Raw genomic sequence first — 16,919 nt, 5'->3', positions numbered from 1 at the left:
TGTCAGCTGAAGATCTTCTTGCTCAGCTGCCTGTCCTTGGATCCAGCTCAATACCTCAGCCCTGACCTCTACTCACACGCCCATTTGCCTCCCTCTCCTTGCTTGCCTGCTGTTCTACCTACTTATACCTGCTGTGTGACCTTTGGCAAGTTCTATCCCATCTCTGGGCCTCAAATCTCCTTTGCTGTCTTTTGAAGTCTATAACTGGGTTTAAATGCAGCTTTTAGGATTGCATATTCTTGCTTTTGTCCAGAGAAGTTTTAGCTTCAGGTTATCTCCATTCCCAGCTTCCAGAAAAAGTATCAGGCAGCTTCAGGGGAGAATGCAGGGAATAGGGAATAAAAATAATGCCCACATTTGATATCCTAAATTTGTCAATGTCTATGATGGGTGTTTTCATAAATCTTATGCCCACAACCACCACTCTTTGTGTATAAATCATTGCTCCCATTTTATAGATTAAGGAACAGAGGTCCAGGGAGGGTAGATAAGATGCCTAAGATCATCCAGCTAGGGAGTAACAGAACTGGAATCTCAACTAAGTCCGTCTGAATCTAAGGGCTGTGGTTTCAAATTAGCATTACTCCATGAGGCTTCAATAGGTAAAACGTGAGTCCATGGATGACAGTTTCAGGAAGAAGCAGTCCATGCAACCCTGAGAGGCAGTGACTTCCATTCATAAGTGTGCAATAGGGGCTGACAGCTTCTCGTGCTGTGAAAAAAGCTGAACCAAGGTTCCTTCTATTTGGGAACTCTGGGTAGTCTCAGCTGAGATTGGAGATAGCTGGGCTAAATTGGGGGTGAGGAGGTTGGAGTGCAGAGTGGGGGTGGTCCTGAACTGGTCTTCAGGGAGTTGAGGGTGAGGGGCTATGCCACTGTTCCTGGAGACAATGTGTTGAGGAGGGAGTGTAAAGGGGGCTTCTTCACTTTCTGGGATGGGCCAGTTCCCCCTCCCCACCATCCCCAGCTGGAGCTGGTTGTCAGGCGTCCAGAGCCAGGGGCAGGGGGACTTTCCAGCTGGGATAGCATCATGATTGTGTTGACACCAGATTCACTGCCTTGAGGTTCCCAGCAATCTTGCACAATTGCCTCAGTTAACTGATCCAAGGGAGGTGGGAGGATTTCAGATCCCCTGATTCCAGCCCGGCCTTGCCCTGCCCAAGGTTGGGTTATGCTAAGGAGGCTAGGCAATTCAGCCACTAACCAATAGGGTCACTGGCTCATAGGGTCAGGGATAGAGGCAGCCCTGGGGGTCATCTCATTTAGCTCCCTCACTGGAAGGGTGAAGAAGGAGTCTGAGGTCCAGAGAGGGAATAGGTCCAGCCAAGGGTTACACAGAACCACTGCTGTCCCCAACACTCCCCTTGGCACCGATGACACAGATCTGAATGAGTCCTGGTCCTTGTTCTTGAGAGCTTGCAGCCTAATGGAGAAAACAGATTTAGCAGACACACCAAGAAAAATGTCAGGACTAAAAGAGAGGCTCAGACTTTGTACACTAACAGCTTACAGAAGTAGGAACACAGACCCCCTAAAGGCTCCACAGAAGATGCCATAGGTAGCTTTTTTAAAAATTTAATTTAGTTTAATTTATCGATTTTTTTCTTGCTCTGTCACCCAAATTGGAGTGCAATGGTGTGATCTAGGCTTACTGCAACCTCTACCTCCCAGGTTCAAGTGCATGCCTCAGCCTCCGAAGTAACTGAGATTACAAGCATGTGCCACCACACCCAGGTAATTTTTGTATTTTTAATAGAGGCGGAGTTTCACCATGTTGGCCAGGCTGGCCTCAAACTCCTGATTTCAAGTGACCTGCTAGCCTCAGCCTCCCAAAGTGCTGGGATTACAGGCATGAGTCACTGTAGAGGTGGGGGCTGTTAGACTCACCACCTTCAGGCTGGCAGTTTCCTTTAATCCAAGACACACACATACACACAAAGCCTTTACCCTTATCTCCCTCCACGAGAACCCAGGCCCACCTTGAGATCTGGCCTACAGGAGGAGGTTGCTCCTCACCCCGCTAGCTGCCTCTCCACCCAGGTTTCAAGGCCCGGCGCACACCCGCTTCGTGCAGTAGCTTCCTCCCCACTGCCCCATTTCCCCTCCCCCTACACCCTCGTCTCTGGACCAGGAAGGGATGGGGGCATCCAGAGCTTTGGAGCTTTGGCAGCAGCTAGCCTTCTTGCGGCTGCTCTGATGCAAATCCGCTCCGGATTTATTCGCGGGGCGTTCTTTCCGTAGAGCGAGGCGCACCCGGCGCCAGCGCTTGGCTGGAAGTGCCTTTCCTGGCCCTGACCCAAGGGCGCCAGGGCCCGGAACTGGGGGTGCCTTCCCCGCTAAGTCCCGCAACTAGGGTCCTGGGCGCGCGGGTGGGAGCGAAGCGGGGAGTCGCGGGGTGGGACTATAATTAACCGCGCCGGTGCCGGCTCAGGAAAAGGAAGCCAAGATCTTGAAGGACCTCCCGAGCCTGGTTGAACGCAGCTAGAAGTGCGGGGGCTGGGAAGCTCCTTAAACAGACTGGACCCTGGTCTCGAGCTCTGAGCCTGGGTTCTGGTAAAGAAAATTTGAAGGTTTGTGGCTGGCGAGCATGTTTAAGGTTGGAGGCGTGGGGTGGAGGATGCAGAATCCACGTCCCCTATCCGGAAAGCGGCCCCATTGTCTTGCTTGTGCGTGTCTAAACGCAGTTTGGACACCAAGAGCGAATTCAACCGATCACTGTTCTTATCCTCGAGGGACCCTCGCCAGGAAGCCAAGCTGGCTCACCAGCAGTTACTACTCAACGGCCTGAGAGCCTGAGGCTTCTGGGGACCAGAAGGAGGGACGGGGGAGGGCATGCCGAACTAGGGGCATGCTGTGTGCTTCCAGAGGCTTCAGCTTCAAGAAAGAGAACTGCAGTTTGTGGTGTAAAAAGCTTATATGACCCGGCCAGGCGTGGTGGCTCACGCCTCCCAGCACTTTGGGAGGCAGAGGCGGGCAGATTACTTGAGGCCAGGCGTTGGAGACCAGCCTGACCAACATGGTGAAACCCCGTCTTTACTAAAAATACAAACATTAGCCAGGTGTGGAGGCTCACACCTGCGTAATCCCAACTACTCGGGTGGCTGAAGCACAAGAAGCTCTTGAACCTGAGAGGCTGAGGTTGCAGTGAGCTAAGATAATGTCACTGCAATCCAGCCTGGGCGACAGAGCAAGACTCTGTCTCAGAGAAAAGAAAAGAAAAGAAAAGAAAAGAAAAAAAAGCCTATAAGCATAGGAATAGACAGATGGTATTATTGAGTGCCTATGCATACCAGACGAAGGGTGTTCACCAAACTGACCAAAAAGAGTGCTTCTTATTTTCCTTTGTACCTTCATAATAAGAAAAGGACAATGAAGCTGTTTAAATTAAAAATAAACAAATAAATAGACCTGGGTTTCAACACTGCTGAGCCACTTACTGTTTGGCCCTGGAAAATTTGCTTCAACTTCTCCAAGCCTCAGTTTTCTTATCTGTAAAATAAGTATAATAGAGGCTGGGCGCGGTGGCTCACGCTTGTAATCCCAGCACTTTGAGAGGCTGAGGAGGGCAAATCACCTGAGGTCAGGAGTTCGAGACCAGCCTGACCAACATGGAGAAACCTCTTCTCTACTAAAAACATAAAATTAGCCGGGCATGGTGGCACATGCCTGTAATCCCAGCTACTCAGGAGGCTGAGGCAGGAGAATTACTTGAACCCAGGAGGCGGAGGTTGCGGTGAGCCAAGATTGTGCCATTGCATTCCAGCCTGGGTGACAAGAGCGAAACTCTCTCTCAAAAAAAAGAAGAAGGAGAAGGAGAAGAAGAAGAAGATGACGACGACGACCTAGGTGTTGTGAGGATTGAGTTAAGGCATCAGAGGTGTTTGAATAGTGCTCCCTAAATGGCAGTAGTAAGAACACTTAGCCTAGTTTGGGGATATGTGTGGCGAACTGGGGAGCAAAAAGTCTTCTGGAAGAGTAGAAATCTGAGCAAAATCTCAAAATATGAGTAGGAGCTGGTCTGGGGAAACAGAGGGAGGAAGTTACTCAGGAGGCTGAGATGGGAAGATTACTTGAGACCTGTCTGGGCAACATAGTGAGATCTTGTCTCTAAAAAAAAGTAGAAAACTTAGTCGGGCATAATGATGCATCTGTAGTCCCAGCTACTCGGGAGGCTCAGGCAGGAGGATCCTGTGAACCCAGGAGTTTGAGGTTGCAACGAGCTATGATCATGCCGCTGCACTCCAGCCTGGAACACACAGTGAGACCCCCATCTCAAAAAAAGGGATGGGGGAGGGGGGAGGAAGAGAAGGGTGTTAATGACAGAAGGAATAGCATAAGCAAAACCAGGTAGGTAAGACTCAGAACAGAAAATCTAGGGAAATTACAGGTGTAAGACAGGAACTAGAAAGAGATGAGGTTAGAAAGGTAAGCAGGGATGAGACTGGGGCAAGGTGGGGGGCTTGGAGTTATTAAGGCCAGTTTTTTGTTGTTGTTGGAACAGAGTTTCGCTCTTGTTTCCCAGCCTGGAGTGCAATGGCGTGATCTCGGCTTACTGCAACCTCCGCCTCCCGGGTTCAAGTGATTCTCCTGTTGAGGCTAGTTTTTATCCCGAGAGCCCTTGAGGGGTTTTCAGCAGAAGCAGGAGATAGGCTCCCTGTGGGGCAGTGGGGAGTCAAGGAAACCTGTGAGGAGGAGGCTGTGGCAATGCCTCAGGGGAGGGGGATAATGGCATGAACCACAGTGTTGGCCCTGGGATGGAAAGAAATGGATGGAGCTGAGAGGTACAAGTGACAGGACTTGGTGATGAATTGAATGGGAAACATAAATGAGAGGGAGGTTTGAGGATGATATCCTGATTTCCAGCTTGGGTCCTGGGTGGTGCTATTCAGTGAGACAGGGAGCAGGAAGAATAACATATCTGGGAGGAGACCAAGTTCAGTTTTGGACATGCCTATGACCACACCCCTAGATAGATCCTCAATAATTGGAGTCCTCTAATCCTACCTGTTAACCACTCTGTCCAGAAGATGGGAGAGGTATCATTAGGCAGCGCTGGTTGTTTGTTCCCTGGCTGTCGCTCGTTGGAGGTCTGACTGGTGAGGCCATAGAGGTAGGGGGTGCCACTGCTACCACTGGGTCGGGCCTAGTGAGTCTCCCTTTGTGGCCTGGTCAGCCAGGCAGTTTCTCTGGGCACAGTCATGTTATATGAGCTCAAGGATTGGGTTGTCAGACTGTTCCCAAAGAGAATTCAAGGAGGGGGACGGTGCTCTGTGCTGTGGAGATTACCGTCTCTATTTTACAGCTGAGGAAACTAAGGCTCAGGAATTGAGTGGCAGAGCCAGGAGGTGAATGAAGGTCTGCGTGATGTCTTCTTACAGTACGAGCTGCCACATATCAATGGTGACATCTGCTCTAAGAGGGCAGGGAAAGCACCAGGGCCATGGTTCCTTGGGGTAGGAATGCCATTTGGGGAGTAGGGGGTATCAGGAAGGAGACAGGGACAGTTTCCTGGAGGTGGTACCATTTGTGTTGTCCTAGAAGCATCATCTTGTTTTCTGTTTCTCTAGCTAGCAATCATTGACAATCACTTGTTGCCTGCAGTGAGGGAGACCTTGTTGTCTGAAGGGGCTCTAGGCAGAATGTGTCCTTGGACCTCAAAAAGTGGCAAGCTGGAATTCCTGCAGACAGCTCCCATAGGCAAGCCTGACATGGGGGCGCTTCTACCTCAGTCTCTGGCATTGGTCAGCTGGGGCATCCCTTTTGCACTGGTACTTCATTGGCAGCTGGAAACCCAGTTGTCTATTCATTTTCATATCAGGGTCAGCACAAGTTTATGTTGTGTTCTCAGGTTTTATTTTACTTAAAAAAAAGCATCATGTAATACAGTGATAGATTCTGTCTAAAGAAGGACTGGCGATTATGAGAAAAACTTTCTGTGGATAATTGAGGGAAGGTTTTAAGACATAAAAGAAATGTCAATAACCTTCATCATCATCCATCAAGCATTTTCCCTCAGGTGTCTGAAAGGCTGAAGCAGCCTAATGTGGTATAAAGGAGTGGCCATATTCTTCATAGGTAAGAACAGGTGACTTCCCAAATAATGTTTAACTAATGTTTGTTCATTGTAGAAAACTTGAAAAATACAGGCAAATAAAAAGAAAAAATATATAAGGTATCCTTTAAGAAATAAACAGTGTGGTCGGGCGTGGTGGCTGGTGTCTGTAGTCCCAGCACTTTGGAAAGCCAAGGTGGGTGGATCACTTGAGGTCAAGAGTTTAAGACTAGCCTAACTAACATGGTGAAACCTCATCTTTACTAAAAATACAGAATATTAGCCGGGCGTGGAGGTGCACATCTGTAGTCCCAGCTACTCCAGAGGCCGAGGCAGGAGAATCGCTTGAACCTGGAAGGCGGAGGTTGCAGTGAACTGAAATCATGCCATCCATTGCACTACAGCCTGGGTGACAGAGCGAGACTTTATCTCAGAAAAAAGAAAGAAAAAGAAAAAGAAATAAACACTGCTTGGCCAAGCGCAGTGGCTCATGCCTGTAATCCCAACACTTTGGGAGGCCAAGGCAGGCAGATCATGAGGTCAGGAGTTTGAGACCAGCCTGGCCAACATGGTGAAACCCCGTCTCTACTAAAAATACAAAAATTAGCCAGGCAGGGTTTGCAGTGAGTCGAAATTGTGCCACTGTACTCCAACCTGGGCGACAGAGCAAGACTGTCTTGGAAAAAAAATAATAAATAAACACTGCTCTCACTTTTTATATATGGAAATCAGAGTATCATGTATTTTTAAATTTTGGGGTATATGTGGTTTTCTTTTACATGACTAATATTATACCACATAGACAGTTTTGTATGTTGCTTTATTTTATTTATTTATTTATTTATTTGTTTGTTTATTTATTTATTTGAGATGGAGTCTCACTCTGTCGCCCAGGCTGGAGTGCGATGAGGCGATCTCAGCTCACTGCAACCTCTGCTTCCTGGGCTCAAGTGATCCTCCTGAGTAGCAGGAAATACAGGCACACACCATCACTCCCAGCTAATTTTTGTATTTTTTTGTAGAGATGGGGTTTTGCCATGTTGTCCAGGCTGATCTCTAACTCCTGGGCTCAAGTGGTCCCCTACCTGGGCCTCCCAAAGTGCTGGGATTACAGGCATGAGCCACCCCACTCAAGCCACCATGCTCCGCCTATTTTACCGAACCCTCATCCTTAGATGTATAAATTGTTTCTAATTTTTGCTATTCTGAAAATACTATGAAGAAAATCTTTATGCATAAATCTTTGTCGATATTTTGGCTTACATTCTTTCCTTCTTTTTCTGAAATTGGGTCTTGTTCTGTTGCCCAGACAGGAGTGCAGTGGCTATTCACAGGTTAAGTCATAGCACATTATAGCCTTGAACTCCTGGGCTCCAGCGATCCTCCTGGCTCAGCCTCCTAAGTAACTGGGACTATAGGTGCATGACACCATGCCTGGCTTGGATTATTTTCTTACAATTTTTTCTGAAAGTGGAATTACTGGGTCAGAGGATCAAAATATTTTTAAGGATCTTGACATATATTGCCAAAATGCTTTCCAGAAAGGTTGTGCCAATTACATGCCATCACCCTAATATTAATGTGCCTGTCTTATGACATAGCACTGAGTATTAACATTTTAAAAATCCTTGGCTGGGGCCGGGCGTGGTGGCTCATGCCTGTAATCCCAGCACTTTGGGAGGCCGAGATGGGTGGATCACGAGGTCAGGAGATCGAGACCATCCTGGCAAACACGGTGAAACCCCGTCTCTATTAAAAATACAAAAAAATTAGCCAGGCGTGGTGGTGGGCGCCTGTAGTCCCAGCTACTCGGGAGGCTGAGGCAGGAGAATGGCGTGAACCCGGGAGGCGGAGCTTGCAGTGAGCCGAGATGGCGCCACTGCACTCTAGCCTGGGCGACAGAGCGAGACTCTGTCTCAACAAAAAAAAAAAAAAAGAAAAAAATCCTTGGCTGGGTGCAGTGACTCATGCCTGTAATCTCAGCACTTTGGGAGGCCAAGGCAAGAGGATCACTTGAGGCCAGGAATTTGAGAACAGCCTGGGCAACATACTGAGACACTGTTTCTACCAAAAAAAAAAAAAAAAAAGCTAGTGTGGTGATACATGCCTGTAGTTCCAGCTACTAAGGGAGGCTGAGGTTGGGGGATCATTTGAACCCAGGAGTTCAAGCCTGCAGTGAGCTATGATTGTACCACTGTACTCTGAGTGACAGAGTGAGATTCTGACTTAAAAAAAAAAATCCGCCAGGCACGGTGGCTCAAGCCTGTAATCCCAGCACTTTGGGAGGCCGAGACGGGCGGATCACAAGGTCAGGAGATCGAGACCAGCCTGGCTAATATGGTGAAACCCCGTCTCTACTAAAAAATACAAAAAACTAGCCGGGTCAGGTGGCGGGCTCCTGTAGTCCCAGCTACTCGGGAGGCTGAGGCAGGAGAATGGCGTAGACCTGGGAGGCGGAGCTTGCAGTGAGCTGAGATGCAGCCACTGCACTCCAGCCTGGGCGACAGAGCGAGACTCCGTCTCAAAAAAAAAAAAAAAAAAAAAATCCTTGCAAATTTGATAAATGAATCATTACTTTTTGGGTGTTCAGTAGTTTATTGGAGGACCAAGAGGCATAGTTTCATCAGGTCAATGATGTGGTCCAATCTAACTGGTGAATTCCTCTACTGATCAGACTATCTCCCTAACTACATTGATGCGGTTTGGCCATTATTGTTTTTTACTTTCCTGGGAGTCTCTCCTCATTTTGGTTGCAGTCTCCCCATTTTCCTTTGGGGAACACTCTTCCCCATCTTGGTCCGTGTGTTCCAAATGGGCCTAGTCCACACCTGAATTCCAGGGATGGGCATTGAAATCTTATCTTGGCCAATCGTGACAAAAATTGGTTTAGTGATGGGCATTTCACCCAAGTGGGGCAATGAGTGCCTTTTGCTGGAATAAATGGGAGGGACAGAGGCCCTCTCTCCTGTTATGGGGTTGAGGACAGGGAACTGAAGCTGAAGAATGTAGGCCTGGAGACGGCTATTGCCTGAATCCATAGCAGCAACATCAGGAGGATTGAGAGGCTTTGGCCTTGAACATGCCTCAGCCTCCTGAGTAGCTGGGATAACAGGCACACACCACCACACCTGGCTAATTTTTTATATTTTTAGTAGAGGCAGGGTGTCACCATATTGGTTAGGCTGGTCTTGAACTCCTGACTTCATGATCCACCCACCTCGGCCTCCCAAAGTGCTGGGATTACAGGTGTGAGCCACTTCTCCTGACTGTAATCTATTGTTATTAAGATGACAACTTAGTCTTTAACCTTGTCAACCATTCTTTTTTGATAATGATTTGTGATTCTCCCTTTATCCCAGTTCTGTTTCTCTGACTCATGATCTTTTTAGCCTATAATCTTTCTTCTGCAGTTTGTTAATCAGTCACTAAATGTACCAACACCTGCTATATGCTACACCCTAGGCTGTAGGACTTTCTTTAGATGCCTACTGTCCCATGGGGGAGAGAACAGCTGTACATTAGTAGCCACTGTATAAAGCAGAGCAGGCCCAAGAGAATAACAAGTGCAGTGCTCTGGGAGTTCAGAGGTGAGCTCATGGAAGGCTTTCTGGAAGAGGTGGCCCTTGGACTGACCTCTGAGGATGGATGAAGATGAGGTGGAGAGGGCATTCTGGGAAGAAGGAAAGGCGTGAGACACTAGCATGCCCAAGTCACAAGTGGGGTGGGGGAAACTGGCTGATATAGTACAAGCATGGTATGTTGGAAGGTGAGAAGTGGAGAGCAGACCCTAATGTGACTTAATTAAGTTAGGGAGTTTGGATGTATTCTGAGAATGATAAAGAGCCATCAGACACTTTTGGACAGGCAGTGATATAGTCACAATTGTGTTTTCAAATGATTTCTCTCACTGCGGTGGAGGAGGACAGCTTAGAGTCAGCAAGAATGGGGGTGAGGAGGAGTAGGATGGGGTAACCCAGGAGGCTGTAACAGCTGTCATAGTGAGTAATGATGAAGCTTTAGGAATGGAAATGGAGAGAAGTGATGATAGAAATGCAGGGAGAAACAAAGGATGTGCTGCCTGCTCCCTAAGGATTATCAGGGAGCATATAGAAATTGCCCAAATATGATTGCAATAAAAATGTGCTGCTAACTTTTCTCAAATTGGGCTTTGGGTGGTTGAGGTCAGGTATTTTCAGTCCCTTCCATAGAGGTATTATGAAATACCTTTCAGAAGGGAAGATAGAGAGGAATAACATGTGTCTGCCCTGGGCACCTTCTTGTTTTGGCATCTGATAACTGCACAAAGCTTCAGCACCTTTGGGCACTTTGGCCATCACCCCGTCCTTCAAGGACCAACTTTCTGAACAGGGATTTCTCTTGGAGTCCTTGCTGACTCTAAACTCTCCTCTTCCACTGCAGTGAGAGGAGCTTGAATTGAGAGCTGGAGAATTGAGTTTTGGCCCTGGGAATATAAGGTTTAAAGTGAATAAGGCTATGATTTCCACATAATCATTCCAAAAGGCTGTTTTGACTTTCTAAATGGTCCATCCAGCTGAAGAAATCATCCCAAGTTCAGTAATTTGGGGAAGTCTGGATCTGCTGAGCCCCTAGTTCATTTTAAGAGGAAAGTCAGCCCATGGTCAGGCGCAGTGGCTTATGTCTTATAATCCCAGCAATTTGGGAGGCCGAGGTGAGCAAAAAGCTTGAGCTTCTGAGTTCGAGACCACCCTGGGCAACATGGCGAAACGCTGTCTCTACAAAAAATATGAAAAATAGCTGGGTGTGCTGGCATGTGCTTGTAGTCCCAGCTACTTGGGAGGCTGAGGTGGAAGGATGGCTTGAGCCCAGGAGGCAGAAGTTGCAGTGAGCTGAGATCACACCACTGCACTCCAGCCTGGGCGATAAAGCCAGACCTTGCCTCAAAATAAATAAATAGGAAAGCCAATCCAAACCTCAGGCCCTGGGATTTATGATTCTAGTTGCCTGAATCCATAGCAGCAACATCAGGATGATTGAGAGGCTTTGACCTTGAACATGGGTGATTGTTCTGTCACTTCCTATGTAATTTTCCTATTGACAGATAGAAGGAGTCCTGTGGGCAGACTTTGGAGTGAAAGAAATTGCAGGGGGTTGAGGAGCAGGAGACAATGATCATAATAGCCCAGCTGTGCATTTTTTAGCTTCAAGTGTTTTTGTTCACATTAGCTAATTAACTGACAGTTTGTCCAAGTGGAGCTGAGGGATGGTAGGAGACAGGGAACTCATGGCCGATCATGCTTCCAGGGTCTGGAGGGGACTGATAACATGACTGCAGTACCAGGGCCAGAGTGTGTGTGTGGACAGCTAATGGACAGAAGCTAATTGACAGGCGCTTGGGCCTGTGTGCATGATGGTCAGCTGGTTTGTCCACAACAGTGCGATAAATGCCCCATTCAGTCCAGGAGCAGTCACGGCTCAGAGATACCCAGTCAGGCTCTGTTACTGATCTGATAACAAGCGCATGGGGTATTAGCTACTTCACCACAGATGTCGTCTCTGGAGAACTGTCTCTGTGTCCAGGAGACAGAATGAGATTCTTCAGGGTTAGAAATGTCACGTATCTTTTTTTTTTTTTTTTTTTGAGACAGAGTCTCACTCTGTTGCCCAGGCTGGAGTACAGTGGCCCGATCTCGGCTCACTGCAACCTCGGACTCTGGGGTTCAAACGATTCTCCTGTCTGCCTCTGGGAGTAGCTGGGATTACAGGTGTGCGCCACCATGCTTGGCTAATTTTTGTATTTTTTGTAGAGACGAGGTTTCGCAATGTTGGCCAAGCTGACAATTTTTTTTTTCAAATATTTATTTTATGTACAAAGAGCTATCATGGTTTTTCATTGAGTAGATGCCCTGGATAATCTTTGGAAGGAAGATCATTTAGTCCAACTTAATGAAGCCGATATCCTTCCCGTACTGACAGAAACACTGGTGGCACATATTGAGGCCATATTTCCGGATCAGACCGTGCTGGTTTGAACAGACGCGACAAGAGCGAGATCCCTGGCCGAATTTCCGTGGTTGGCTCCAGTACAATTGCTGGTGACCCATCTTGCTCTCAGGAGTGCAACTAGGTAAAAGGAAAAAGTGACAATTTTTTTTTTAAACAGGAAATTTTTGCATCAAAACCCAGCCAGCAGTGAATCCTATTATTCACTCTCTACGTTCTATGAGAAATACCAGGAAGAGCATGCACATTTACAGAAACGTGTGTGCCAGCACAGCCCATAATAACTCAGTGGAGGCATCTATAGTTTCACATTTTAAGATACACTTTTTACAATTTATGCAAGTTAATTTTACTCTTTCTCATGTACATTACTATGGGTCTAAACCAGGGGTCAACAAACTTTTACTGTAAAGAGCCAGATAGTAAATATTTTAGGCCTTATGGACATATAATTTCTGTTATAAATACTGGGATCTGCCAGGCCTCCACAGACAATACATAAATGAATGAGCATGACTTTATTTATGGATATTGAAATTTGAATTTATATAATTTTCACAAGATATTATGCTTCTTGAGATTTTTTTCCCCATCATTAAAAAATGTAGATGTACCCATAACAATTAAATTTAAAAAAAAAATTAGGCTGGGCATGGCGGCTTACACCTGTAATCTCAGCACTTTGGGAGGCCAAGGTGGGCAGACAGCTTGAGCCAAGGAGTTTAAGACCAGCCTGGGCAACTTGACAAAACCCCATCTCTACAAAAACAAACAAACAAAAAGTATAAAAATTAGCTGGTCATGGTGGCACGCACCTGTAGTCACAGCTACTCAGGGGGCTGAGGTGGAAGGATCACTTGAGCTTTGGTAGGTTGAGGCTGCATTGAGCTGAGATTGTGCCACTGCATTCCAGACTGGGTGACAGAGCGAGACCTTGTCTCAAAAAAAAGAAAAAGAGAAAAGAAAAAGGAAACAAAAACGTGTGGAGCAGCATTCTAGGCACTGGCTATACAGAGATGTAAACCATATATCTGACTCCGCAGAATTTCCTGGTTTTGTTGTTGTTGTTGTTTTGTTTTGTTTGTTTGTTTGTTTTTGAGACACAGTCTCCTCTGTCATCCAGGCTGGAGTGCATAGTATGATGATCATGGCTCACTGAGCCTTGAACGCCTGGGCTCAAATGATTCTCCTACCTCAGCTTCTTGAGTAGTTGGGACCACCCACAGCTAATTTTTTGTATTTTTTGTAGAGATGGGGTTTTGCCATGTTACTTGGGCTGGTCTCTAACTCCTGGGTTCAAGCGATTCTCCCACCTTGGCCTCCCAAAGTGCAAGGATTTCAGGTATGAGTCACTGTGCCTGGGCAGAATTTATTTTCTAGGTGAAGTTATAGGCATTGAACAAAAAACATAAGTAAAGTTATTTTAGATTGTGATGCATCCTAGTAAGACATTAAAATAGGAATAAAAGTTAATGTGGAGAGGGCTTCTTTGGCTAGCACTGTAAGGGAAGGCCATTTTGAGGAGGTGAAATTTGGGCTGAGACCTGAATGAAGAGAAGGAGACAGTTATAGTGAAGATCTGGGGGAAAGAACATTCTAGGTAGAGGGAGAGCAGGTACCTATAAAGAACCTGAGGCCTATCAGATCCTGACAGATAAAAGGCTGAAGCAGATGTAAATGAGTGGTTGTGTGTTGGGAGGGTGAGGGTTAAAAGGAGATGAGGTAAGAGACAGGGGAGCTTCATAATGAGGCCCCCACTTAATCTCTATTCCTCATTCCCTCAGTTCTGTCTCTCACACTTTACTTTCTAGGATTCTGAACTTAACTTTTCTTTTGAGACAGGTGTTGCTCTGTCACCCAGGCTGGAGTGCAGTGGCATGACTATGGCTCACTGCAGCCTTAACCTCCCAGACTCAAGCTATCCTCCCACCTCAGCCTCCCAAGTAGCTAGCACTACAGGTGTGTACCACCACATCTGGTTATTTTTTAAATTTTTTTTGTGGAGTCGGGGGTCTCACTGTGTTGCCAGGGCTGGTCTCGAACTGCTGGACTCAAGCAATCTGCCCGCTTCAGCCTCCCAAAGTGCTGGGATTACAGGCGTGCACCACCATGCTCAAGAGGATTCTGAAGTTTTCTGTTCTCCAAACAAGCTGTTCTTTTTTATATTCATGAGTTTTGCATAGGCCTCAAGCTGGAATGCGTGGTTGTAACCACTGTCTCCTTCTTCCTTTCAGCAATAGAATTTCCCCGAGTTTTAACAGGGCCTACGTTTAGAGCTTCCTACTCAACCTGAACTACCTGCTTATTTCTGAGTTTCTTTATTGCCTCATGGTACTTTATACGTCTATCATAGTTTTCCACTAGTTAAGCAGCACTGACTAGGAGTCTAAGTCATGCACTGTGTGATAAATAAGGAGTTTGTGGTTTAGAGGGAAAGACAGACATGTGGCAAATAATTGTGAATGGTGATAGTACACTCTCTGTGAGAAGTGAGTTGAGGGGAGTACAGACATCCTTCATTCTTCCTTTCTCCTCAACTCCCACATCCAATTCTAACAAGATGAAAAAGTCTGTATTGCCCAGATCTTGGGAAATACAATGGGAAAGAGAGGAGGAAGTCAGGTAGTATCAGGACAGCAGTTACAAGTCACACCAGCCTCAAGGAGGCAGATTCCGGCCCCACCAGCAGAGGCGGCAGCAGCCAGGACAGAAAACATTGTCCCCGCTGGAAGCCAAAATAGGTTGCTGCTTGTGGTCACTATTGGAGATGCAGCAAGCTCCTGGGGGCCATCTGCCATAGAAGCTGAACAAGTAGTATGCTGGCAAGGTGACCAGCCATTCAAGAACTTACTATCAACTCAAGAGGCCCTGGAGAAACTATTTAAAATGACTGAAGGACACTTTGAGGTAGGGCTAATTCCTACAAGTAGGAAAGTGGGTGCTTATCCTAGAGTAAGTTGGGTAAAAAAAGTTATTAAATAATATCTAATTTGGTAGTTACAGGCACATGAGGCTGAGGATATGTGGATTATATTTTGAATTATTTTGAATCTTATTGAAGTTTATATCCATGCCATGGACTCATCATTACCTCTAAAAATAAAGCCAATTGATATTTAGTGCAAGGATGAAGATAACATTGGAAAATTTGCACGTGGAGGTAGATGTAGACTTCCAGAAGCCTCTAAGAATGGTGAGATTCAAAATAACTGTGAAAAAGAAAACCACATAAAATTGAAAAGACTGTGCAAATTCTATTAAGTTCCTGAACAAATAAAGAGAGCCCAGCAAGGTCTTCAGGAGGGGGGACAACACAACCTTACTAAAGTTTGCTAAAGATGTTAATCAGCCTACAATCCAAGAGAGATACCAGGTAATGGAGTTGTTGTGTTAGATATGGTTAGACAAATCTCCATAAGAAAACAACCCAACAACCACCAGAATCATTGGCCTAGTTATTGGGGGAGAGGTGAAGGAAAGGCTATTTAGTTAATCTACAGACTTATGAGGATCTGAAAGTTGACGATATTTTTAGGAAAGGTCACCCCTAGCATGGGGAAATAGTGCTCTTGGCTGGGGTGCTCTGCTGAGATGCTGTGGGTGGTAGATGCCAGATATGGAGAAGTGATAGCAGAACCTCTTAGTCTGGCAAGGGGAATTTTCAAGCCTCAATATTAGTTGGCTGAGGGTTGAATGCTCTGACAAAGCTAGCAGTGAGGAGGGTTTATAACCACAGGGATGTTCTGAATTTTTCTCTGTTGTATCAGAGGGTGACAGAAAAGATACTTCTGAACCAGGACTGAAGAAACTCTTATAGAAGGCAGAGGAAACAGGAGCTAGAGATTCGAACAGCATGAATCAGGTTTCCTGTATAATAGGTGAGTTTTAGGTCTATTCCAGGATAAGACTTTGGGGAAAATTCCAGCTGCCAAACCCAGGGTAGTCTTTTAGATTCTTCTACTTTTTGAAACTAACATGAAAAATGGAGGAGGAGAGGCAGCTGCAGCTATGGAGTGGAGAAAACTCAATCAACTGAGGTGATTGTAGATACCCAGCAAGGACTCCAATGACTACTACACATGTGGACTTCATGGGACAGATGAAGGTCCTTTAGGTTTGGGGGAAAGAGGTATAACCATGGACACCTGTGAGCCCCTAAAAGGCAGAACACTGGAGAAGTTGGGGATGAGAAGGCTCCTGGCCAAGAAGAAATCCCAGCTATAGCATTCCTAAAGTTGAAGAGCACCAGGGAACAAGGAACCAGGAATGGGCCTGGAGCTTGAACTGTCTTTATTATTATTATTTGTAGAAATGGAGTCTCATTATGTTGCGCAGGCTGGTCTCAAACTCCTGGCTCAAGTGACCCTCCCACCTTGGCCTCTCAAAGTATTGGGATTACAGGTGTGAACCACTGTGCCTGGCTGGGGTTGAGCCGTCTTCAACCTGCACAAGAGGAGGCCTCTGCCAGGCAAAGATCCCATCTTTTTCTTGTGGAGGGATAATCCTAGAAAGAATGCAGCCATAAAAACACCAACTCTCAAGAGGTGCTTAATGACAAATTCACAAGTAGCAAGCACCAAGCCACCTCCCATCACAAAAATGGAATGGATCAGATGTGGCTTTGGGACCAATTGTCAGGCTTGAGTTTCCTACAGGACTTGTGGAGATGAGGGAAGAGATGAAAAATATGTGGGTATATGTTGGCAATGTTCAGGAGAGGTAGGTACATTGGTGGGGATCAAGTCTAGACTCTTTAAAAAGTGTTTACCAGCGGCTGAGCACAGTTGCTCATGCCTGTAACCTTAGCACTTTGGGAGGCCGAGGTGGGTGGATCACCTGAGGTCAGGAGTTCGAGACCAGCCTGACCCACATAGTGAAACCTCGA

The 16,919-nt window shown here is 46.5% G+C and overlaps 1 pseudogene; it reads right to left on the bottom strand.

Moving 5' to 3' along the window:
* Positions 1-11,827: 11,827 nt before the first annotated feature.
* LOC108586852 lies at positions 11,828-12,716 on the bottom strand (annotated as a pseudogene).
* Between the last annotated feature and the right edge of the window lie 4,203 nt (positions 12,717-16,919).

The sequence above is a fragment of the Papio anubis genome, chromosome 1 (assembly GCF_008728515.1).
Source record: "Papio anubis isolate 15944 chromosome 1, Panubis1.0, whole genome shotgun sequence".
NCBI lineage: Eukaryota > Metazoa > Chordata > Mammalia > Primates > Cercopithecidae > Papio > Papio anubis.
Note: the sequence above shows the minus strand (reverse complement) of the source record. Positions and strands in the feature narration are given on the sequence as shown.